Consider the following 25,338-nt stretch of genomic DNA (forward strand, 5'->3'; position numbering starts at 1 on the left):
AATGATATTGTCATCATATGTAAATACGCGCTTTATAAAGTGGCTCAGGTTGTGCGATATTATAACTGTAGTGTAAGTTTACAGTGAGATGATTGTACTTATAAGTACAAACAGTTCTACAAGGAGCAATTGATTGAGTGCGTTTATAGTTCTTGGGATGAAACTGTTTCTGAACCGCAAGGTCAGGAAAGGCTTTGAAATGTTTTGCCATGGCTGAGGCAGCGTGTCCTTGAAGCTGTATACCAATAATTCTCTTTCCGATCAGCTGCTGCTGTGATTCACACTCAGATACAATGATATAAATACTCCGAGTGGTGCAGTGAGAGTAATATGGAAAAAGATGATCCGCTGTGGCAACTCCTAACGGGAGGAGCTGAAAGAAGAAGAAGAAAAAGAAGAAAAAGGTGCAGTGAGAGTAACAACGCTAAAGCAGTTATGATATTTGGAATACTATGGCTATTCCCTGGACCATTATATTGTTACAAGTTAATTACAATCAGATGCGTTACACTAATAAACAATATGCAGTTAGTTTCAGTGTATTTATAAAGCTGCGTCAGGAAAATAAGGTGTAACCATACAGGAACAGTAGCATTGCTTTGACGCTGGGTGCCACCAGTCTGCAAAACCGAGCGGAGAACTTGCGTACGACAAGGTATGAGGTACCGTGGAAAAGTGCGTGGCTTTATGGCAAGTGTATGTTTTATACATCGCGATTTGAACGTGGAAAAGTTCTTACGCAACATTTCTGTGCGTACGCACCGTTTATACATGAGGCCCCAGGATTTAACTCACTGGTGAACTCTTCTAAATAGTCACCCAGAGGAGGATTGTACTGACCAGGTTGAGAAGTAAAAATGGCCGAGTCGGTGTCGTGGTACAACACCCTTTCGCCCAGACTGTCCAGTAAATCATCCAACTCTAATCAGGCATAGGCAGTGGTGAAAGCAGCAATGACAACATTAACGCTACCAGGTAGGGTATACTTTTCATTGGCGTACTTCATTTGTGTTTGAGCAATCTCATCGCCGATAAATTCAAAATAAGAAACATTATAGTGTTTGAAGAAAATATATTGCAAGAATTCCTTACCGTCCTTGACTAAGCTAATAGTGAGATGGAGAGGTTTTTGCCCAAATGTACCCCAAAGAGAATTTAAAAACAACTTTAAAATCTGTCTCTTAGCTGGATTTACGGCGATGTTATTGTGGTCCAATTGTACACCTTCCTTCTGATAATAATCTAAAATATACTGGTCTCGGGAAGCCTCGTCAGTACACCAGGCAGGAAAACCAGATGCTTCCTGCTTGATATAGTCCGAGAATAACTCAGAAGTACATTCGGGGTAATGCCAAATCTTGTATACTTTTGAAACTTTATAACCTTTATCAATGGCCTTTGCTATTTCCACACTGCACCCAGTACTGGTTAAAGCTCTCTCATCCTCTGTGTGACGACAGTCCACAGTCTGAACCTCTGTCTCTGCACAGGTACGACAGAGGGTGAACATTAATTTCCCACAAAACTTGAGAGGCAGAACTGGAAAATTGAGGCCACGTGGAGGCTGGAAAGTGGCTTTAATTAATCCAAAATACTGCCCGAGATCGGCAAACTGTTGAAAAATGATAGTGGGGTGACCGACCGGGTACATTTTTGTTTTATTCACAAACGGGTACAAGCTAGTGAAATCATAATAGTGAATCTGTTCGGTGCCCACGGCCTTGTGGTACAATTTTTAATGCCGTTGGTAAGAAAGTTTGTAGCCTGAGGTCTTGTTTTTTCATCGTCTCCCAAGAATGCTCCCAGAACATGTGCACATCTAGATTAAATTTTGTCTTAAGTATTTCCAATTTTCGCATTAACCTTTGATACATAACCGCACAAGTCATGCCAGTTAAAGGATGGGTACTGTTTAAATCATAACATTCTGGACAGCCGTGATAAAATCGGTCGGAATACCTTTAACTCTGGCATAGCCGTCAAGATAAAATGAACCCTTCTTTATTTCCCCAAGGTTTAGAGCGTGTCGAATGTTCAATTTTTCTGTTTCACAGAGATACAAAAACCATTGAGTAGAGGCGTTCGAATAGTTTTTCTGACTACTATTGTAATGGTCAGAAGGAATTATGTCTATAGACTTTGGAGGCATACAGTTTTGCCTGTACATGGCCATACATAGAGAGGCCATGGTCAGGCATTGAAATGGGTCAATAATGCCAATTTTGATGACCTCTTCTCTGAATTTAATGCATGCTGTTCTAAGAATTTCAACGTCATTTTTACAATAAAAAGCCATCTCCTCTTTAAAATTAAAAAAGACCATGCTTAACACTCTCATACAAGGTAAAAAATTCTTGTTTTTCTTTGGTCATCATGCTCTGGACACCGTAGCATTCAGGCTCAGGGTAGGGGCCGATATAATTCTGATTTTCAGCCGTATTGAAGAAATGGGGGAAATAACCTTTTACGGCTTCAAACCTCATGGCTCTAGGCATGGCACTCAATTTCATTGTTAAAAAATTCAAAGAATCTATTAAAAGTAATTGATAACCATCATCTGTGAAACATATCAGCTTATTTCCTTGAGTGGTAACACGAGGGTTCACACCATTTTCAAGCAAATACTTCATTAAAAAGTACCCATCGCAACCTTTTGAATTGTGAGCTATGAAGGTATAGCCTTGATACATGGGACGATAGTATTTGGCAAAGAACTGCCGTACACAACCTTCACCCGCCCAGAACCAGGATTTACCCTGCAAGGACTTACAAGATACGTAATTAGGAATGTGCACACCAGTTTCTTGCCCACTTTCAAAATCATAAAATACATATTTCCCACAACGATCCCCAGACTTCAAGGTTTCTATAAAGCACTAATGGTTTTCTGCATCATTTTCAATTTTTGCTTTACAAACATGGCCGACATTTATGGAGTTTTGAGGCGGCATTCACTGTGTAAGTTTTATAACACGGGACACATTTTTGCAGTGTCGCACACCATTTCCATATCGTTGGTCTTGTCATTAAATTTAGGAATCATATGGTGAATAAAAAAAATTGGGACTGGCAGTAATGGTTGCAATCACCACACTTGATAAGTTCTTCAGGGATCGGCCTGCAATCGGGGGAGAAACAGACGTTGCAGTGGCCTTCACGATGATGGTTAAGGATTGAGTGGTAGCTTGTGTAACAGTAGTCACACAAGTATTTTACCCCCAGAAACCCCTTTAAATTCAAAATGCCGTAGTAATGGTTATCGTGTTAAAACATAAAATAGGTTTTAGAGTTTCTACTTCGGGAGCTTTCAAATTTTAAAAATTTCTCATTTCTCAGGCACCTATACCAGACAATAATTTTAATATCAAACAAGTTTTCAAATTTGTGAACGTCAGCAAAGGACACTTTTTCATGCTCAGATAATCCAGCCCTGCTCTGAAGGTTGGTCGCTTCACGCATGCATAACTGTGGGTTTTGCCTGTACCGGTCTTCCAATAGGTTAAGCAGACAAAAGGCAAAACAGAGCTGATTCCCATAATCATAAGAAATAATTAAATGCCTCATTTTCTTTTTATTTCATGATTAAGTAGATCTGATACCTTGCGAGTGCTGCTAGCGCCCCCGCTAGGTGACTGAACAATCTGTATGACTAGCATCAGAGACTCATCTGCTAACACACTCGTGTGACTCTGAAGAAGATTCTCTATATGCTGAAGAAAATTGTCTACATTAATATTAGAGCCAGTCATCTGTATAAAAACGCTGATAGGTAAGGAATCAGCACACAATTCTAACTGTACAACATCTTGCGGGTTTAAAGTACCTGAAAATCTATCTAGAATTCTTTGCAGCGTCTCATGAATGCTGTTAAATACCTCCTCGTAAGTCTCTAGTTCATAGGCGTCAGCGAAATTTAAGTGGTGTCTTATTTCGGTGTGATTAAAAGCCGGTCTGTCAATCTGCTGAAAAATGCTCCGACCGTTATCACTAGAGACAGCAGAGGACCCAACCATGCCTGTTACGCCTGAAGTAGAGGCGGATGAGTGTTTAGATACTACAGAACCACCGGGCATAACTGGCGTGATTGAAGAGGTTGAAGGGGTAGCCACAAATGGCTGTGCAATAGGGGCTGAGGAAGCCGTGACTGAAACAGGAGACAAGACTGAAGCAGAAGGGATAGAGGGACATACTGAAGCAGAGGGCCCAGAAAGGGTAGCTACAGAGGGTGAGCCTGAAGCAGATGGGGCAGAGGGGCATACTGAAGCAGAGGGACCAGAAGTGGTGGCTACAGGGGGTGAGACTGAAGCAGAGGGGCATACTGAAGCAGAGGGATCAGGACTGGTAGCTACAGGGACTAAAACAGAGGAGACAGGGCCTGAAGATACAGTGACTGGAGCAGATGCCGTTGTGACTGAGACAGAAGCAGAGGGGATGGAGGGGCATACTGAAGCAGAGGAACAGAGGTGGTAGCTACAGATGGGGTTACTGAAGCAGAGGGACCAGAAGGGGGCGAGACTGAAGCAGAGGGCCCTGAAGGGGTAGCTACAGGGAGCAAGACTGAAGCAGAAGGGATAGCTACAGGGCCTGAAACAGAGGAGACAGTGACTGGAACAGAGGTTGCAGTGACCGAGACAGAAGTGGAGGGTACAAATGGCATAACTGAAACAGATGTAACCAAAGGGGTAGCTGAGACTGACGTAACCATACACTGAGAGACAAAAGGTTGAGCATTTACAGAACCCATGTTGTTTATAGCAATAACGGAAACCTGGCTAAATAACAAAGATGGGGATGAGTGTAACATAGAGGGATACACATTTTTTAGGAAGGATAGACAGAACAGAAAAGGAGGTGGGGTTGCTGTTTATGCCAAACAGGGTTTAAATGTAAGTCGTCTTCAGTTGGATGAAGAGCCCCATCTTAGTGAGGACATGTGGCTTCGCCTGGAAAATATTAGGGAAAAAGGTCTTATTTTAGGAGTGTGTTATAGACCACCCAATTCAGACAGTAATTTCAACACACATCTTTTTAGTAATATCAAAAGGCAAGTTTACAGGGGATATTATACTCATGGGGGACTTTAATTATCCATATATTAACTGGGATAACCTTACAGATGGAGGAGCACAAGAGCAGGAGTTTTTAGAAGTAATCAGCGACTGTTTTTTAACACAGCATGTTAAAGCACCAACAAGGGGTGAAGCCTGTCTGGATTTAGTATTCTGTAGTAATCAGGATAGAATTGAGGGTGTAGAGGTGATTGAACCACTAGGGTCATGTGACCATAATGTAATACAATTCTCAGTATTCTGTAAGAGTGCAGATGCAAAGACTAAAATTGTTAAGATGAACTTTGGTAGGGCTAATTTTGAGCAGATGCGACAAAGTCTAAGTAGGATAGACTGGGATAAGCTTTTAAATGTGGAGACAGTCGAGGAGCAGTGGAACAGGTTTAAAAATGTTTTACATGTAATGCAGGACAGATACATACCTAAACTTGGAAGTAATAGGAAATTAAAAAAAACTCCACGATGGATTAATAAAGATTTAAAAAAGAAGTTTCAAAGGAAAAAACTGCTGTATAAGGCATATAAGACTAATGACTGCAAAGAGAACCGTAGCGCGTATGAGAAAATGAGGGCAACCATTAAGAAGGATATCAGAGTGGCTAAAAAGACAGTTGGAGAGGAATATAGCAGATAAGGCTAAAGAAGACCCCAAGAGATTCTTTCAGTATTTTAGTAGTAAAAGAACAGTTAAGAAGGAGGTCAAGTTCATCAGGAATAGTAAAGGGGAATTAAAAGATACAGACAATGAAATAGCAGATGCCCTAAACTTACATTTTTCTGAGGTGTTTACAAGTGAACAAGTGGATAACCTGCCAGAGGTAAACGCAACTACTAAGGAGGTACTGAGGGATTTGGAAATTTTAGTGGGAGAAGTGCTGCTCAGATTAAATAAGATGAAATCAAACAAATCACTAGGCCCAGATAATATTTATCCTTGTGTTCTTAAGGAGGCTAGTGAGTACATATATAAACCCTTGACACATATTTTTAGGAAGTCACTGTGCACTGGAGAGATTCCAAAGGACTGGAAAATGGCAAATATCATCCCATTATATAAAAAGGGTGATAGGGCAGATCCAAGCAACTATAGGCCAGTAAGCTTAATAAGCATCACAGGAAAATTAATGGAAGGAATTATTAAGGATAAGATTGAGCAACACATGGCAAGGACAGGAGTTATTCTGAACAGTCAGCATGGGTTCAGAAGAGGGAGGTCTTGTTTTACTAACATGTTGGAATTCTATGAGGAGGCAACAAAAGGATACGATCAAAGTGGAGCTTATGATATTATTTATCTGGACTTTCAGAAAGCATATGATAAGGTGCCACATGAGAGGTTGGGCATCAAGTTAAAAGAAGTGGGAGTTCAGGGTGATGTTTTTAGATGGGTGCAGAATAGGCTCAAACACAGGAAGCAGATGGTGATGGTGCGAGAAACCTCATCAGAACTGGCCGATGTTAAGAGTGGTGTTCCACAGGGGTCAGTGCTAGGGCCGCTGCTATTTTCAATATATATAAATGATTTAGATAGGAATACAAGTAACAAGCTGGTTAAGTTTGCAGATAAAACCAAGATAGGTGGATTAGCAGATAATTTGGAATCCATTATATCATTACAGAACGACTTGGATAGCATACAGGCTTGGGCAGATTTGTGGCGAATGAAATTTAATGTCAGTAAATATAAAGTATTACACATAGGAAGTAAAAATATTAGGTTTGAATACACAATGGGCGGTTGGAAAATCGAGAGTACACCTTATGAGAAGGATTTTGGAGTCATAGTGGACTCCAAGCTATCAACTTCCCAACAGTGTTCAGAAGCCATTAAGAAGGCTAACAGAATGTTAGGTTATATAGCACGATCTGTGGAGTACAAGTCCAAGGAGGTTATGCTCAACCTTTATAATGCACTGGTGAGGCCTCATCTTGAGTACTGTGTGCAGTTTTGGTCTCCAGGCTACAAAAAGGACATAGCAGCACTAGAAAAGGTCCAGAGAAGAGCGACTAGGCTGATTCCAGGTCTACAGGGGTTGAATTATGAGGAAAGATTAAAAGTTTACAGTTTAAGCAAAAGAAGATTAAGAGGTGACATGATTGAAGTATTTAAAATTATCAAGGGAATTAGTACAGTGCATCGAGACTGGTATTTTAAAATGAGCTCATCAAGAACACGGGGACACAGTTGGAAACTTGTTAAGGGTAAATTTCGCACAAACATTAGGAAGTTTTTTTTTACACAAAGAACGATAGACACTTGGAATAAGCTACCTAGTAGTGTGGTAGACAGTAAGACGTTAGGGACTTTCAAAACTCGACTTGATTGTTTTTTGGAGGAAACAAGTGGATAGGACTGGCGAGCTTTGTTGGGCTGAATGGCCTGTTCTCGTCTAGATTGTTCTAATGTTCTAATGTTTTTTAAACCAGGACCTGTTTGAGCATTCACATTTTTGTTCAAAGACCGCTGAAACCTTTCTAACAAGTTATTTAATATTTGCATTTCATCGGGGGTGAATTAGATTAGATTTAGATTAGATTAGACTTAGATTAGATTTTCCGGCGCCACGTGCGAGTGGCAGCCATTTCAGCAGCTCCGTGTATGACTTTATCTTTTTACCTTTTTTCTCTATTTCACTGATCACTTCTACCACTTTCTTTTATGTGGACTCGCTCCCTGGACACTTTTTACTATTTTTACTACTTGTGAGTTTCCCCTTTGGAATTAATAAAGTATCTATCTATCTATCTATCTATCTATCTATCTATCTATCTATCTATCTATCTATCTATCTATCTATCTATCTATCTAATGGACGCAGGGTTTCTAAAAGGCTGTCAAGCTGGTCAGAGTCAAGTGGTAACAGGTGAAGGAACTCTCATGATAGCTATTATATTATTCATTTGGATTATGTTTTGATTTTGCCAATTAATATATTCCAGTTCATTAAAATATCGGGGTGGTGGAGTTGGCATTTTTGGGGGCCGAATAGAATAACTATGTTCATTCACCATATCATTCAATAAACCAGTATGTTAAGAACAGCTCCCAGCGTCCAAGTCTTCACTTGTGCGCCTTTTCCTGCTTTGACCATCGCCACTCATATTGCCTGACATTATTTGGGGAACAAGGTTTCTAAAATAGCATACAATAAAATAACCTTTTCACATATATCTGGAAAAAGTGGTAAAAGGTCCGGTAATGCACTTTGAAAAACCAACAGCACTCGTTCGATTTCAACCTTCAGCTCAGCAGACTTAGCCCCTGGATCAATTCTTTCGGGTTCACCGACTATTTCCGTGAGAAGTCTGGGTGATGATACAAATGGCGGTGAATCCCTGAGTATCTGAGTCAGTAATCCTGGCGACGCAGGTTCTGAAAAAACAAACAAGACTAAGTTTTCTTTAAAAATAAACATTTGTGGCGCACTCGCACAATTAGCTCAATGTACCGGACTGCGTGAAAGAGATGTTCAATAATAGACTGTCCGAGGGCCTTTGCACTGATTCTAGAGGCTGACTGGATCCTTCGGAAGAATAACCACTCTTCAGAAGTGTCGAGTTTTCTGTTAAAAATTATATATTATTCAACCCCCAGTTACTTATTTTCCATACACACAATCCTTCAGGTGAAAGTAATACTTATAAGGCTCTGGGGACTCTTTAGTTTTTTTGTCCGAGGCAGGATTTTTAGTCTCAAAAAGACAATCTGTGGTAGCTATTAACTCTTCCAATTGCGTGCTCGTTAGGTGTAAAGAGGAATACAGGTTGTCCTCCACAATTAAAATATAAAGACCTAAGTTTGTACGTACTTAAAGACGTTTAAAAGTAATCACCCTGAACGTTCTTATAAGCAATAAGTTTGTACATTACTATTAAAAAGTAATCTGCATGAAACGTACATTACCATTAAAAAAATGATAAGTTTGTACATACTTAAAGACATTAAAAGTATTAAATCTATGCGGTCTTAAAAACAACTTTTCGATTTAAAAGTACGGCCAAAACAAGAATTGACTCACTTTTTGAGCAACCAGCCAGAAACTACAGCCTTCTGAAATAAGAAAAATATTTCATTTATAAACTATAAACTAAGCGTTACGACTAGGTACAGTTTTTTCATTTAAAAATCAGAAAACCTACCTCCAGGTGAGAGGTGGGTTGGAGATTGCTCTTCATCGCTGGAACTATCTGATTTGAAAACGGATTTATAAAAGAATATCATTTCATCAGTTTGAAGAGAGACATGATCATTAACAGCACATATTTCGATAATCTACACTTACCAACAATCACAAAAGTATTTTTCCAATGTCTACTATTGTGGAAGAAAAACAAAATGGCCTAATTTTCAAAAAGATTGCAGAGAAACTTGGAATGCTGGAAAAGTTAGCGTGTTATTAGACAGCAAAGCAAAGCGTTATATACAGTATAGCCATGTCATGCTCCGTACTGCCTTGCAGGGCCGGAGCGAAACACCCTGGATGTTTGGGAGAAAGCTCATAGGTGTGGAGTTGCTGCTGTTCCTCCTATAAGGGGAGGGGGCCTTTTGTAGCGGTAAAGGAGCTCAAAAGCTGTACGGGTAACATCTAGGCAATAGGAAAAAGCACCCCGTTATGTTTTACCGAGAGATTGTTTCTTAGATCGCCACATGTATTTTAAAGTTGATATAAATGGGGGTACATGCAAACCATATGAAATGAGATTAATTTTGACATTTACACGATTAATATGGTTAAAATACAGTATCGGAAAGAGCTGTGTTGGTACTCAGCATATAAATAACTTTTTATCAAGTACCATAGACAGCGAGAAACTGCTGAGCATTGTGCTTAACACGAAAGTTTTTAATAACTTTTCTTGCAAGCTTTTAAAGTTCATTGTGCATTTTGGTATATAAGAGAGAGTCGTTAGTGGAAAATATTTCATCTAATAATATTGTTCACAGAGCGGCAGAAAGTAAAAAGGCTTTGACATTTAACCGATTAATAAGTTAACAAAGAGCAGGGTCTTATGAGTTTTAAAGGCACCTTATATTCTTTATTTTAAAACCGCGTTGAATGGTGTGGGGCTGGCTTAATAATCATATAATTTTCCGATTTCATTAAATAAAAAAGCACGAATTGTTACAGTAAATGTTTTATCAGCAGCGTGCTGTTTGTTTTAACACTAAAGACTCTTTTCCCACCGTTTAAAATTGGCGGCCAAATCTGGTCGTCTGGCAGGGGGCTTCCTGGGTCTCACTATGCCTATTAATTTGTTTTAACAGATTAGGTTTAACACCAAAGGTGTTCATGTCCTGTGAGAGAAAGTTTGTTTCCCACAGTTTTAAATTGATGGACAAATGGTGAAGATACATATGGTCGGTGGGGCTTCCTGGGTCTCAAAATGGTGCTCTCAAATTGGCTGTGAAAGAAAGTTTATTTCCCCCAATTTTTAAAAAGAGGCAACTTGCATGGACTTGTCTTATGAGCAGGATAAGTGAATATTTCACTTTATACAGTTTTTAAGACAGTTACAACTATGCAGGACTATGCATGAATAAAAAGCATGATAAGTGTTTATAAAATGAGGTTGTGTGTGTCGTGAGTTTATATCTTAGTGCGGCTGTGTGAATATTTTCAGAAAGTTACACATAGGCATAGCTATGACGGCAAGACAAGTGTATATTTAATTTCTTAATACTTTGTATTAACTTTGAATCTAGTGTTTATAAAATGAGGCTGTGTATGGTAAGTTTATAACTTAGAGCAGAGGAGTGAATATTTTATAGCGTTTTTATGAAAGTCACACATATGCGTGGCTTTGCATGTAGGATAAGTGTATATTTAATTTCTTAATATTAGTTTTGAATCTAGTGTTTATAAAACAAAACCACGTGTTGTAAGTTTATAACTTAGAGCAGGTATGTGAATATTTTAGAAAGTTACACATATGCATGTCTATGACGGCAAGATAAGTGTATATTTAATTTCTTAATATTAATATAGAGAAGAGCCAAGCAAAATGACACCTTTTATTGGCTAACTAACTAATATTAATATTGAATCTAGTGTTTATGAAATAAAGCCACGTGTCATAGGTTTATAGCTTATAAATCATATTAACATAAATATATTTTCATACTTTTATAGTTTCATATTTGCATATGTTCATATTTTCATAAATCATATTTTGATATTTTCTTATTTTCATAAAGCATATTTTAATAAAGTATATTTTCATAAATCATATGTTAGGGGCGGGGCTTAAAGCCATCAATCATATTTGGGGGTGGGGCTTAAGGTCAGCAATCATCCGTTTGATAGCATCTGTCTAGTAAACTACTCACAACATGGCTTATTTCTGGTGGGAAACTTTCTGGTGGGTCCAGTTCCTGTCTAACCTCTCTCTCTCTCATTTCTCCCAGGGCAGGAAGCAGAAAATGGCTGACAGTAGGGTAACTCGTGTTGAAATCGTAGTTGAGGAACTCCAGGCACTTGATGAACAGATTCAGAAACTCCTGTCCCGACGGAGATACCTGAGAAATCTGAAGGCCCGGCTGTTGGATAAACCGTCCTTGCCATCTGGAACCGGCGAAACATCAACCCAGCGTTGTGCCGACCTCACCCAGCGTCTCGTAGGAGCGACGCCGCTGCTGACCTCGGTGGATTTTAGCTATGCAGGCGGGGGTTCAAGGCCAGAGCACCTCCATCGGCACAGGCGAGCATTCTATCTCAGAACCGGTTTGACCCTCTCCGCGTCCCCATTTCGCCTTCAGCACCTGGTGATGTATTAGTGGTAGGTGATTCTATCGTTAGAAACCTTAATATCGCATGCCCTAATGCAAAATCGTTTGTTTCTTGTTTTCCCGGTGCTCGTGTACGAGATGTAATGAAACCGTCGCCAGCAGTCTACGAAACACAAGGAGTGGGCAGTTGGAGCAATCGTTCTGCATGCCGACGTAAACGATATAAGGCACCGACAATCAGAAATCCTGAAGGCTGACTTTGCAGCTTTGATTAAAGACACGAAGGAGAGGACCCCATCGGCAAAGATCTTCGTTTCGGGTCCACTACCTCTCGTCAGACGATCCAACGAGTACTACAGTTGTCTGCTAGGATTGAACAACTGGCTACAGGGTTTCTGCAAGAAGAAGGATGTCGGTTTCATCAACAATTGGAATCTCTTTTTGGAAAGGCGCGTCTCTTCAAGCGTGATGGCCTGCATCCGAACAGTTTCGGCGCCCGGGTCCTCTCCGAAAACATATCGAAGGTAATTCGTTTTTCTTGACTATCTATCTCTGCTCTTAACCCCTTCCGAAATAATACTGTTGTGCCAGGACATGATGAATGTTTAATAGAGTCTTCCGTTAAAGTGCACACATTAATACTGTAATAAGCAATCTCAATGCACGTAGAAAACCTAGGAAATACGGCATAAACTCCAATAATCTAATTAAAATCACTATTTTAGAGGAACAATGTATTAAAACTATAAAAACAGATCACAGATTAAACAAAAAATATACACAGAGCGGCGCTAATAATAATAATTTAGTTCCTATTCCAAATATCAATAAACGCATAGTACTCATCTCTGCACCTCCGAAACATTAAATATGGCACTATTAAATGTTAGAGCTTTAACTAACAAAACGTTTTTATCAACGATCTTATTAGTGATAAAAATAGATCTTATTGCACTAAATGAAACATGGCTTGTTCAGATGGCGCAGTTTTAAATCGAATCTGCGCCTCCGGATTACAGTTTTACTCATGCAGACCGCCAGGGAAAAAGGGGGACGGATTGGCAAACATTTACTGAGCCGATTAAAATGTAAAGATGTCAGTTTTGGTAAGTTCAAGTCCTTTGAGTATCTCGCCGTTGTTATTCATGGAGATTCTCAAGTTCTAGTACTATCCGTGTATAGACCTCCTAAATATAACGCGCGTTTTTGAGGAATTCTCTGACTTAATGTCAATTTTAATTACTAACTATGACACACTCCTAATAGTTGGCGACTTTAATTTTCATATAGATAATCAGTGTGATCTAAAAGTAAAAGAATTTATGAACCTCCTGGATTCTTTTGATTTGAGACAACTCATAAATCAGCCTACACATAAAGCAGGTCATACATTAGACTTAGTGATTACTAAAGGACTGAAAGTTGATATAAAACAGATCATTGATATTGGTCTATCAGACCATTTTCTTCTACTTTTAATATAGAAATAATGATAAAAACACTCATGAGAAGCATATTGTTAAAAACGCTTCTTTGACTCGCAGCAGCTTTAAAACTTACAAACATTTTAAGCAATCAGTCCGTTTATAGTGCCAGCTATAATAGCGAGGACAATGTAAATAGTAAGGTGGAAAGATTTAATTCTAAAGTGAGAGCTGCTGTTGACATAGTTGCACCTGAAAAGACAGTGAAAAAATCTTCTAGCATTGTTATACCATGGAAGACCCAAAGAGTGTCTGATTTAAAGAGAACATGCCGTAGAGCTGAGCGTCAATGGAGGAAGACTAAACTTACTATCCACCATGAAATATTAAAAGTCAAAATAAAAGAATACAATAACACTGTCCGTCTTGAGAGACGCTGCTATTTCTCAAGATTATAAATAACAATGCTAGTAATCCCAGAGTCTTATTTTCTACAATTGATCGCCTACTAAACCCAGGTAGCTCAAAGGAATGCCTCCTAAGTGCTTCCAGTGAAACCTGTGAGGCTGTCGCTGTATTTTCAATCAAAAATTAATGATATTAGAAATAACATAGTATATCTCCCCAACACTAAGGATCCTCCTAAACCCCAGCATCCTGTTATAAACAAATTAAACTCTTTCACTAGGATAGATTTACCTGATTTAAAAAAATAATCTCTCAATTAAAACCCTCCACCTGCGTCCTTGACCCGATACCAACAAGGTTTTTCAAAGAAGTATCAGGCGTGCTAATTGATAATGTTCTGACATAGTAAATTCGTCACTAGATACTGGGGTCTTCCCAGACTGTCTTAAGACTGCTGTAGTTAAACCCCTACTTAAGAAACATAATCTTGACCCCTCAGCTCTTGAAAATTTTAGACCCATCTCTAACCTGCCTTCTTAAGTAAAGTTCTGAGAAGGCAGTCATTATGCAGTTAAATGACCACCTAAATAAACATGCTATTCTTGATAAATTTCAGTCAGGTTTTAGAACAAATCACAGCACAGAAACTGCACTCGTTAAAGTAGTAAATGACTTGCGGGTAAATGCAGACAGAGGCCATTTATCTGTTCTCATCCTCTTAGATCTGAGTGCTGCATTTGACACCATTGATCACAACATTCTTAGAAATCGCCTTAGTCAATGGGTGGGCCTCTCTGGCAGTGTCTTAAATTGGTTTGAATCCTACCTGACAGGGAGAAAATTTTTGGTAGTTGTGGGAATTACAACTCAAGACACATGATATCCAATATGGTGTTCCACAAGGCTCTATCCTGGGTCCGCTGTTATTCTCAATCTACATGCTTCCGTTAGGTCAGATTATCTCAGGGCACAACGTGAGCTACCACAGCTATGCTGATGACACACAGCTGTACTTATCAATAGCACCTGATGACCCGATTCTATTGATTCACTAACACAATGTCTGACTGTATCTCAGAATGGATGAATAGTAATTTTCTCAAGTTAAATAAAGAGAAAACTGAAATTTTAGTGATCAGCAATAATGGATACAATGAGGCTATTAGAAATAAACTGGATACATTAGGATTAAAAGTCAAGACGGAGGTAAAAAGCTTAGGGGTGATTGTTGACTGTAATCTGAATTTTAAATCACATATTAATCAGATCATTAGGACAGCATTTTTCACTTAAGAAACATAAGTAAAGTTAGACCTCTTATATCACTGAAAGATGCTGAGAAATTAGTTCACGCGTTTGTTTTCAGTCGACTAGATTACTGTAACGCACTCCTCTCAGGACTACCCAAAAAAAGATATAAATCGTTTGCAACTAGTGCAGAATGCAGCTGCTAGAATCCTAACTAGGAAAAGAAAATCAGAACACATTTCTCCAGTTTTGATGTCACTACACTGGTTACCTGTGTCATTCAGATTGACTTTAAAATTCTGCTTATGGTTTATAAAGCCTTAAATAATCTCGCCCCATCTTATATATCGGAATGTCTGACACCTTATATTCCAAATCGTAACCTCAGATCCTCAAATGAGTGTCTCCTTAGAATTCCAAGAACAAAACTTAAAAGAAGTGGTGAGGCGGCCTTCTGCTGCTATGCACCTAAAATCTGGAATAGTCTGCCAATAGGAATTCGCCAGGCTGATACAGTAGAGCACTTTAAAACACTGCTGAAAACATATTACTTTAACATGGCCTTTTATAACTTCATTTTTTAACTTAATCCTGATACTCTGTATGTTCAATTCATCATAATAACTATTCATGGTGGCTCTAAAATCGGTACTGACCCCTACTCTCTTTTCTGTTTCTTTTTCCGGTTTCTTTGTGGTGATGGCCTGTGCCACCACCACCTACTAATAGCTTCATGATGCTCCAACAATGATGGACGGATTAAATGGCAGAAGTCTACGTGACCATCATCATCATCAAGCCCTTCTGTGAGAATCCTAAATCCAAAGAGGACTGTTTCATTTATGTTAGGTAGAATGCCCAGAGGGGACTGGGCGGTCTCATGGTCTGGAATCCCTACAGATTTTATTTTTCTCCAGCCGTCTGGAGTTTTTTTGTTTTTTTTCTGTCCCCCCTGGCCATTGAACCTTACTCTTATTCGATGTTAATTAATGTTGATTTATTTTGTCTTATAATTGTGTCTTTCATTTTTCTATTCTTTAATATGTAAAGCACTTTGAGCTACTGTTTGTATGAAAATGTGCTATATAAATAAATGTTGTTGTTGTTGTTGTTATTTGCCCAAAAACAATGCAAATTGTCACATTCAAGAGGATCAAGCTTTTAGAGACTGGTGGGATTTATTTTTCCGCTCATGATGATGCCTATTTTATAAGATGATTTAGGCTACCAAGAAACTTTCGATTTTCAGAATTTGATTGGGGCAATTGACAGCACTTAAAGCAATAATGGCATCTAGTGAGACTGAAGCTGCTTTTGTTAACTATAAGGAGTAACATTCCATTAACACACACAAATCATGTGTGATGCCAAGATGAGACAGATATTGTGGCTTGGGTCAACCTATGATTTATTTATTTCAAGGAAATGCAGCATTGGCAGACAAGTTGCTCATGGTACTGTACATGATGGCTGACTTGTCAGTAAGGCTAAAAGACTGCTCTGCCAGCCAATGAATGTCTGCAGCATTGTGATTGCATATGCATGAGGTTGATTGGCTTATTCATACAGTCGCAACTGACATATGCATTTCTCTCCCTTTTAATGAGTGCATATTTTCACGCTCAGATCCTTGCAAAATTTTATAAAAGACACACCAGAAGCACTGGTTAACAAAATGCTCCTTTGTTGTCCTCCATTACAAATCTGTTCTTTTTATTCTGTGTCTCCAGCTATATATATTTATTTAGAATATACATCCCCCTTCTTATTTTTTTGCTCATATTCACAACATATGTACATATTAACAGCTTTAATTATTTTGCATTCTACAATGTAGAAAATGTTGCATGTCATTCATAATTTTCAGCATAATCGACAAATATACCTTTTATTTATTGATTTATTTGTGCTAATCCAAGACAGAGGCTACAGGCCGAGAAGAGGAGGAAGCATTACGTCAGGAGTAGGGGAGCTGGATGGGGCCCTCCTCACTGTCCTGTTTCACTACTATGTGGGTGGAGCCATATAAAATATAAAAATCACTTACTTTCTTAAACTTTTTTGAGTAGAGTTCTGCATTGGTAGACATAACCATTCTCTGAAAATAAAGTACCTGGCATTCCATGTCTAGCAAATATAGACTTTGTTGCAAGTAAAATATGTTCTGCAGTGGTGTCTTTTATCTTGCTAAATTCTGGATATTTAAAAGAATGATCATTAACTGTTCTAACTCTTGTCTATGGCCTGATTGGGAGAGTATGCAGTATGGTTATAGCAGATTGTGAAACAAAGTTTTTCATTTGAATAGACATACAATATAAGGCCAATATAAATATTCTATTGCACTTTCTCTGTATTTAACTTTTCCTAATTATGATTAATGTAATTTATTTAACATTACATTTCTTAACTAACCTCAGGCAATATGCTGTATAGTTTGAAATATAACCCTTTTAAATAGTTTATTTTTTCTATGTCCAGTATGGTTGAATTTCTTTAGAAACAGGAATTTTCCTGTCTGGTCATCCAAGGTCATAGCCGGTAACAACTGCATCTCAGGACCAGATACGGTTGCATTTCTGAAGTTAATCATTTCTGCAATCTGCAGAAAATGTTTTTTGCATCAGATAAAATCTTAATAGTGGTTCATTTGAAACTTATGTTTTATACTTGGTGAAATCCTAAGCAAAATAAAAGTTTGAGCTCCCATGTTAACAAGTTAACTACAAAGTCTTACAAAGACAGGGGTGTCTGGTGGAAGGGAGGGGTGACCTTGGAGAAATCAATGAAATCATAAATTTGGGTTGGAGGGTGGGGGCCCTTTCAAGTGTTCAACGCAAACCAAAAGTGGTTGGGGGTATGCCACAGTCACCAACACCATGGCTTAGTGGTCATTTGATAACTTGCACTTCCCCATCTTTCCAATTTTCCATCACAGTCTGTGAAGATGGGGGCCGCAATAGTGCTGTATGGCCTTATACAGCAGCTTAGTTTGCTAATATTTTGTGCTGCTCTGAAACTTTCAAACATTATTCTTTGTTCTCTTTCCAATGCCATTCGAACAATAGAACAGTGACCTCTGAATGAATCTTTCAAGATACTGGATCATGTCCTTGAATTTCACAAGTGTATAGGGAAACATTTTTATTATCAATTTACTTGATATCATGCTTTTAACTGAATATACATGATCAACGTCTCTAATTAATAATGTTCTAAATTTGCACTTTTTTATACTCAGTTTGGCATTATACTCTACTGTTTTAAGTAAACAGGTTTATAAATCAGAGATTGTGCTCTTCCTAATAGTAATCCTTTGCTACCTTATCCATTAAATCATTTTTATTTAACACAGTAACCAGTTTATGACTCTGCAGTTAAAAGACCTTATTATTATAATTGTGTGAACAGTTGTTTCAATATTATTCCTGCTGGAATTTTTTGAGATAATAGTACAGAAGTATTTGAAGTATTTGCATATTCTTTATTTTTCTCTAAAATGCTAATAATTCTTAAGTTGTGTTAAAACTTATTCAATTGCAGCTTATACATAGTGATTTAATGCACAAAGCATGGCCTTATAAATGCTAAAACCTTTCATCAATTTGTATATATTATTCAAGGCACATTATGTACAGAAAAGATTTATAGGGTATAAAAAAAAAAATCCGAGCCAACTGCCACTGAGAAGCACTTGGGGGGAAATTAATGAAGCTTGACATTATAAAGGAATGCCCAAATGGTTCCGAAGCAATGGACTGTAGCACTTCCGCCACACTAGGAAGTGCTGCAGGAAAATCATCAGGATGATTTATAACATAAAAAGGGCCGCCTCACTCTATTTGGAGACAGAGCTTGCAGAAGAGGAGTGGAGGCGGCAAAAGGAGAGTAGAAAGGACAAATAAGAACTGAGCTCATTGTTGGGGTCTGTGCATAAGTGAAGAAGAAGAGCAATAAACATGTGTGATTTGGACTTCTTGTCCAAATCAGTCCTGTGTCCTGTGTCTGTCTGAGGCCGGACTGATCTCCACAAGATAGATAGATAGATAGATAGATAGATAGATAGATAGATAGATAGATAGATAGATAGATAGATAGATTATTCCTCTACTAAAGCTACTGATTTTTTTTTTGAGCCATGCCAACCAACATAATGAGCAACTGAATTTATATCATACTTTTCTACATTAATTTACTGTAAAAAGAATGGAAGGATAACTACTTAATTATCTGTAAGGAAGCACCATTTTCAGTATTATTTGTATTCCTCAAAAACCCAACTGTAAAAAATAATATATACCTCCTTTGCAGCTCCTTTATTCGCACCATCATGTTAAGATGTCCCTGTGAGTACTGCTCAATAACATCTCTGACATCATATGGTTTCCTTGCTTGCTACAAATAATATGAAAAAAAGAAGATTATGCAAAAAATTACCTTAAAAAATTAATGTATCTTAAATGTTAAGTGCAGGGACAGTTCAACTCAAACATTACATTCTTAACAGTCTGATATTACTATTTGTTTTACCATTTTATCATTACAAAAATAATTCTCAAACAATATGTTACAATTGAACGAGTTATGACTTTGATGCTTAACAAGTGAAACTAAATAAGTAGTATATGATTCAAAAAGATAGCTGTAAACAAGGAGATAAAAATATTATTAAAACATCCATTAGGCCTACGTCTGTTTCTTATATAAATTATGTTTTTTTATTAGGTCTTATCTGAAATATGTTTTGCTTTACCTAAAAGCTATTCAAAATAGTCAAATACTCTATAATTAAATCAAACCACTACCACAAAAAAGATAACTAGATGTATGTCCTTTGAATGTCTGAACTCATGCTGATACTACGAAATTCAAGTTTAATCAAAATCAGTACTTAAGTTTTTAGGGTTTATATGGGCAAATTCTATGTGCTGTTAAGAAAAACAATGTTTAAATGCAAAAAGTAAGTTTCATCATCACCTTTAGTAGATTAGTTAACAAAGTAAGTCTGACCAAGTGGTAAAATACATGGATACTATGTCAACCAATCTAGTCAAAGAATCTACCACTAACACAAACTTTTAAAGCACTTTAATATACCAAGTGAAGTGAGCTAGGTAATTTGGTTTTACAGATAATATTAGTGTAACACACACTGCTTTAATTTATCTCATCTTCTCAATTGTTTTTCCTGGTGAGATCCACAGCAGCAGCGAACCAAACAGGTCCGCCTGGACTTTCTGTCCCCAGTTATAGATTCCAGCTGTTCCTTAGGAATTCCCTGACATTCCCAAACCAGGCAAGAGATATAATCCCTTCGGCATGTACTTGGTCTCCACAAACTGGGATATGCCCAGAGCAGCTGAAGGGGGAGCCATGCAGGGTGCATGTTTATGGTATACCCAGTCCCCTCGGTCCAAAGAATCAGTGAGTCTAGTCATAGGCTCTTACAAATCATTAAGCTCCTTGCCCCCTCACAGAGTGTCAGCTAAGCCACCATGAAAAGAAACATAATTTCTGCTGCTTGTACTCACAATATCATCCTTTCACTCATTACACACAGCTCATGACCATAGGTAAGAAAAGAGATGTAGATCAACCAGTAAACTGGGAGCTTTATATTTAGACTTACTTGTCACTTCACCACCATGGGGCAGTAGAGTGCCCGCAGAACTGCTACTGCCACTTCTATACACTTGTCGATCACACACTTCCTCTTTGTGTCACTCATGAACAAGATTCCAAGCCTTTTTGACTCCTCCACTAAGGGCAGTTATTCCCAAATTAGTTGGGGAGAGCAATCCACTGGAGCTGATCCTCATCAAAGCTGCTTTACACTTGACAGTAAATTGCTTGAGTACATGCCAAATGTCACAAAAGTACACATATCCTCCCTGACTGGACACCCTCACATATTCAGCTGCACTTTGATATCCTCTTCATGAAAACAAGTGACAAGGTGACAAGGCACAGTTGTCATGGAGTCCAACACCCACAGTGAAAGAATTCAACTTATCACCAGAATTCACATTGTGCCACCTGTATCTTTAGCTCAGCTACCAGAAAAATTCTTCCCTCCAGCACCCTTTGCCAACAGTGGTAGGGTTTCCCCACTGGAATTGTCCAATGCTGCTTCCTGGTAGGAGGGCATGCCAATTTGGTTGAGAAGTATACCTGTCACCTCTTGTCAATCTTCCCAAATTAGGCCAAACTATCTCTGTAATTGCTGAACACAGTCCAGGCAAGGTCACACCTTCCCATTCTGAAGCACCGAATAGTTTAGCATAACAGCCTTAATGTCATCCTATAGTCTTCCTCTGTGGCCTCTCCAAACTCCTCCAATGTATGGGCCTGTCAATACTTCTCAGCTGAGTCAGGAGATCTCCAAGACAGAATTTCCCTAAAGGCCACCTTCTTCAGTCCAACAGCTTCCCTCACCCCTGGTGTCCATCATTGGGTCCTAGGGTTGCTATCATGAGATGTCCTAACCTCTTTAAGACCACAGCTTTTAGAAGCTGCTTCCCCAAATGAGCTCTTGAACAGGGTCTATTTAGACTCAAGTTCTTTCTGAGGTAGGAGTTGAACTGATCACAAATAGCCTCAGCCAGACATTCCCATGAAACCATAACTGCTTGTCTGGGCTTTCCCAGACTATTTTCAAATGCCCCTCAATTTGAATCTCTGCCTTTCTTTTCACCGAAGTGTCTAAAACATTTGGCCTCAGGTCATATGACACAACTACAAAGACTATCACTGACCTTTGACAAAAGGTGCTGTGGTACCAGATATGGAGTCTCCTTTTGTTAGAACATAATGCTTGTTATGGATAATCCATGACTACAACAGAAATCCAATAACAACTCACCATTCTCGTTCAGATCTGGCAGGATGTTCCCCCCAACCACATTCCTTTAGTTACCGCTGTCATTCCTAACATGAACATTGGAGTTACCCACTAAGACTACCAAGTCAGTGGGCAACATCATTTCTAGCACCTCACCCACCTTCTCTAAGGCGGAACAGCTGTTAAGTGCATACTTCCAAACAAAAGTCAGAGTTTTCTTTAAATCAGTTTTTTTGAAAGCTTCTTAATCAAGTTTCAAGGTTAACATAGTACAGTAACTGCATTCATAAGAGTAGCTTCTGCATGAAAGCTGATGTAAATGAGTGCTGTATTCCTATTTCTATGCTGCTAGAAATATAACCATGATTGACCATAACACTTACTGTACAGGAATCTTTTGCTAGTACTGTATTAGTTCATATTTTACCTTCTTCAATGGCAGTGTTTATTTTCTGCTGATAGGACCTGCTCTTGCATAGTGCTAGTTAGTTGAGGTGGGCCTCAAGGTTCAGTTTGGAGGATCAATATATCTTACTGTTTTAATACCAATGTCATACAAATTTATGTCAGTATAAACCTTAATGACAAAAAATGCTTTAGTATTTGAAGGAATTATATTCCTAACATTAGGTGTTGAATGACAAGCAATCTTATAAAACTTCTCAAGTTCAAAATTTACAAGTGACCTTTAACTCAGAGAAGAACTACAGAACTTTTGAATAATGTTATACAAACTGCATTTTATTATTTATGTAATGTATAGTCGCAAAGTGAGATCTTAACTATCATTTACAGGTGCAGAACTGCAGGTGCATGGTTTTGTTATAAGCAGCATTCATTTATTACAATTCTGTTTAAACTACTCTTCCCAAAACTTTGGCAGTATGCAAATATTTCAAAATATAGCAGCATGATTCTTCACAAGGTCAAATAAAGGACTGCAAATCCATAAAAATGTGTTTAAGGTTCCTTAGTATATAAAGCCATACATGGTTTAGCTACTGAATAAAAGGAATTTTAATTTGATTTTGGTTACTTTTAAATGTAGGGGTGTGAGTCCATTTGCTTGTTATGTCCAGATTAACCGTAACAATTCTCATGCATTTTTTGCAGTCATTGTCTGTTTTTACCTTTCAATCGCTCTGGTAAATGGTAAATGATATTGCAAGTCTGTCCATGTAAGAATGGCTGTGAAAGGGGCACATGTCTAAGGGAAGCCTGTGAGACATTAAGGAAAGTGAGATTATTTAGGAAGGAAAAGGTTAAAAAGGAGTAGTGAATAAGAAAAGAGAAGGTGAACAGCACCAGAGAGAAAGCGGGGCAAGGCATTAACGAAACTGGAGAAGTTAACTTACCTGCAGTACTCCAACAGGTGAACCCAGGTTCATTGTAAGAAAAGGGAAAAAAAAAAAAAACGAAGAAGAAGGATCCTGATAAAACAGTGGATTCTTTTTCTTTTAGTGGTGAATCCGGGAGAGGGCATTGTTGGCTTGATGAAGAGACGGTAGGGGATTGTTTCATTTGAATCTTTGAGTGATTAATGAACATAAAAATGTGTTTTGTAACAAACTTTTACAGAATATTTTGTTCTTTCTTGCAAAATTTCCTGTGTTATTGGTGTAAGTACTGGATATTCATTGTTTATTGTAAATTGTGCTCTGTCATTCTTTGCTTTGGTGTTCTCTGCACTGCACAGTTTTGTAAATACTTTTAAGTTGTGTATTTTTTGGTTAACAACAATAATAATTCCTATTTTTATTGTTTCATTTATTTATGTTGACGTGTTCTCTGTTTGTAATGGTGGAATGTAGGAAAGTGGTGCTGGTTACTTGCATTTTTTTTTGTTTTTCCTGCTGGCCCAGGGATTGGTAGAATTGCATCAGCTCAGAGCTGGAAAAGTGCCTAGACAAGTGTTACAATGAAGTGCTTTGGCCACAGCAGCTGAGAGATTCCGTTACCTGAGTGGTTTTAAGTCTAATTTAAAAATTTACCTTAGATGTTTGTCCTTTTCTTGAGTTTATTATAAGTTCATTGTTACATTTATTTACCAATTCTATGAGATTATTTATAATTGAAAAATGGAGGAAGATCCCTCAAAACAGGTGTATCACTTCTGCTAAACAGCTTCTAACAGCTGCTATCACTTCTGCTAAAGGAAGTAATAAAAGTTCACACAGAAACTGTTTACTTTCTATTAAATACACACTATGTTTTGAAATACAAAAAGTAACAATACTTTTTTGCATGATTTTATTTTTTGCATAATTTTTATAATACTTGAAAAAGAGTGGTTTACATACATTCAGCAAAACTTTAACACTTTAAATCACTACACTGGTTTATGCATATTTACAGTCAATTTTATACTACAGAAACATTAAAAAAATCTTTAGCCGAATGGCCTCTTAACCTATAATAATTTACATGTCTATATATATAAAATGCCCTATCAGTCTTAGCAATAAGATCTGGATAGAAAGATTATCAGTTTATGCACTATTTACGGAATTGTTTATAAGCCTATTCACAATAAACAGTATTACTAATGTATTTAATTTATAACTGTAGCAATCCTTATGACAGGTGGCTAGCTGTTTTCACTCACTCCATATCTTGTTGTGGTGTGTTTGGCACAACTATTATTTAAGACAAATCACTAACTCTAGGATATGGAAAGTAATGTCACAATAACTGGGGGCTGGCATGCTCAATACAGACTGACAAAGCATCAGCGCATCTAAACACAATTCAGTATACAAACATAAATGAAACTGTACAAAGCCTAGACTGGATCGATGGTGACTTAATCAAATCTAAATGATCATGCTGTAGGTACCTGAAGGTTTATCATCTCCTAGATATATGTCATCCAAGGAGTTTGCTTTTCTCAAACCAGTTGTCAACTGTCCCCAAAGTTTTTAAGTCAGCTTAATTTATGTTGCCTTACAATATACTCAGCCCATGAAAAAATTGAATTGGAAGGACTACAGATTTATTTATATATATTTTTTTATAGTTTTATAGTGTTGCATTGTTCTGTCATTGTTTTCTATTGAATTAAATTAAAAAGGAAAATGAACAGAACATTTTCAAAACCAGTCTAATTCACAAAGTCTGCAGGGCAAGAAACAACTCTTCTAACAAAAAAAAGAAAGTGTTTCATATATCCATATATATATATATATATATATATATATATATATATATATATATATATATATATATAGTAATCTATACTAATAAAAGGCAAAGCCCTCACTCACTGACTCACTCTACACTAATTCTCCAACTTCACGTGTAGGTAGAAGGCAGAAATTTGGCAGGCTCATTCCTTACAGCTTACTTACAAAAGTTAAGCAGGTTTCATTTTGAAATTCGACGCGTAACGGTCATAAGTGGAACCTACTATTGTCCATGTATACGGCTATAGCCTGCAGCTCGGTTGCCGTGTGAGGCGGAGTTGCGTCCCGCATCATCATGCCTCCCACCTAATCGATTGCCTGCCCATTTAAGGCCGTCCATTAGCAGCTATTCAATAGACACGCTGCCACAAAATATTCACAGGTGAAGGACTGTGCTTATGCAAATTAAGATGAGATGGTCAGGCACAAACTCAGCGAA

The 25,338-nt window shown here is 37.9% G+C and overlaps 1 long non-coding RNA gene across 1 annotated transcript in view; it reads right to left on the reverse strand.

Moving 5' to 3' along the window:
• The window catches only part of LOC120539838, a 41,956-nt gene extending 22,689 nt beyond the window's left edge, over positions 1–19,267 (reverse strand). Inside the window, exon 1 of the long non-coding RNA XR_005635698.1 lies at positions 19,177–19,267. This is a non-coding gene — a long non-coding RNA (uncharacterized LOC120539838). The remainder of the gene's footprint in view (positions 1–19,176) is intronic.
• Positions 19,268–25,338: the final 6,071 nt, after the last annotated feature.

The sequence above is a fragment of the Polypterus senegalus genome, chromosome 11 (assembly GCF_016835505.1).
Source record: "Polypterus senegalus isolate Bchr_013 chromosome 11, ASM1683550v1, whole genome shotgun sequence".
Lineage (NCBI taxonomy): Eukaryota > Metazoa > Chordata > Cladistia > Polypteriformes > Polypteridae > Polypterus > Polypterus senegalus.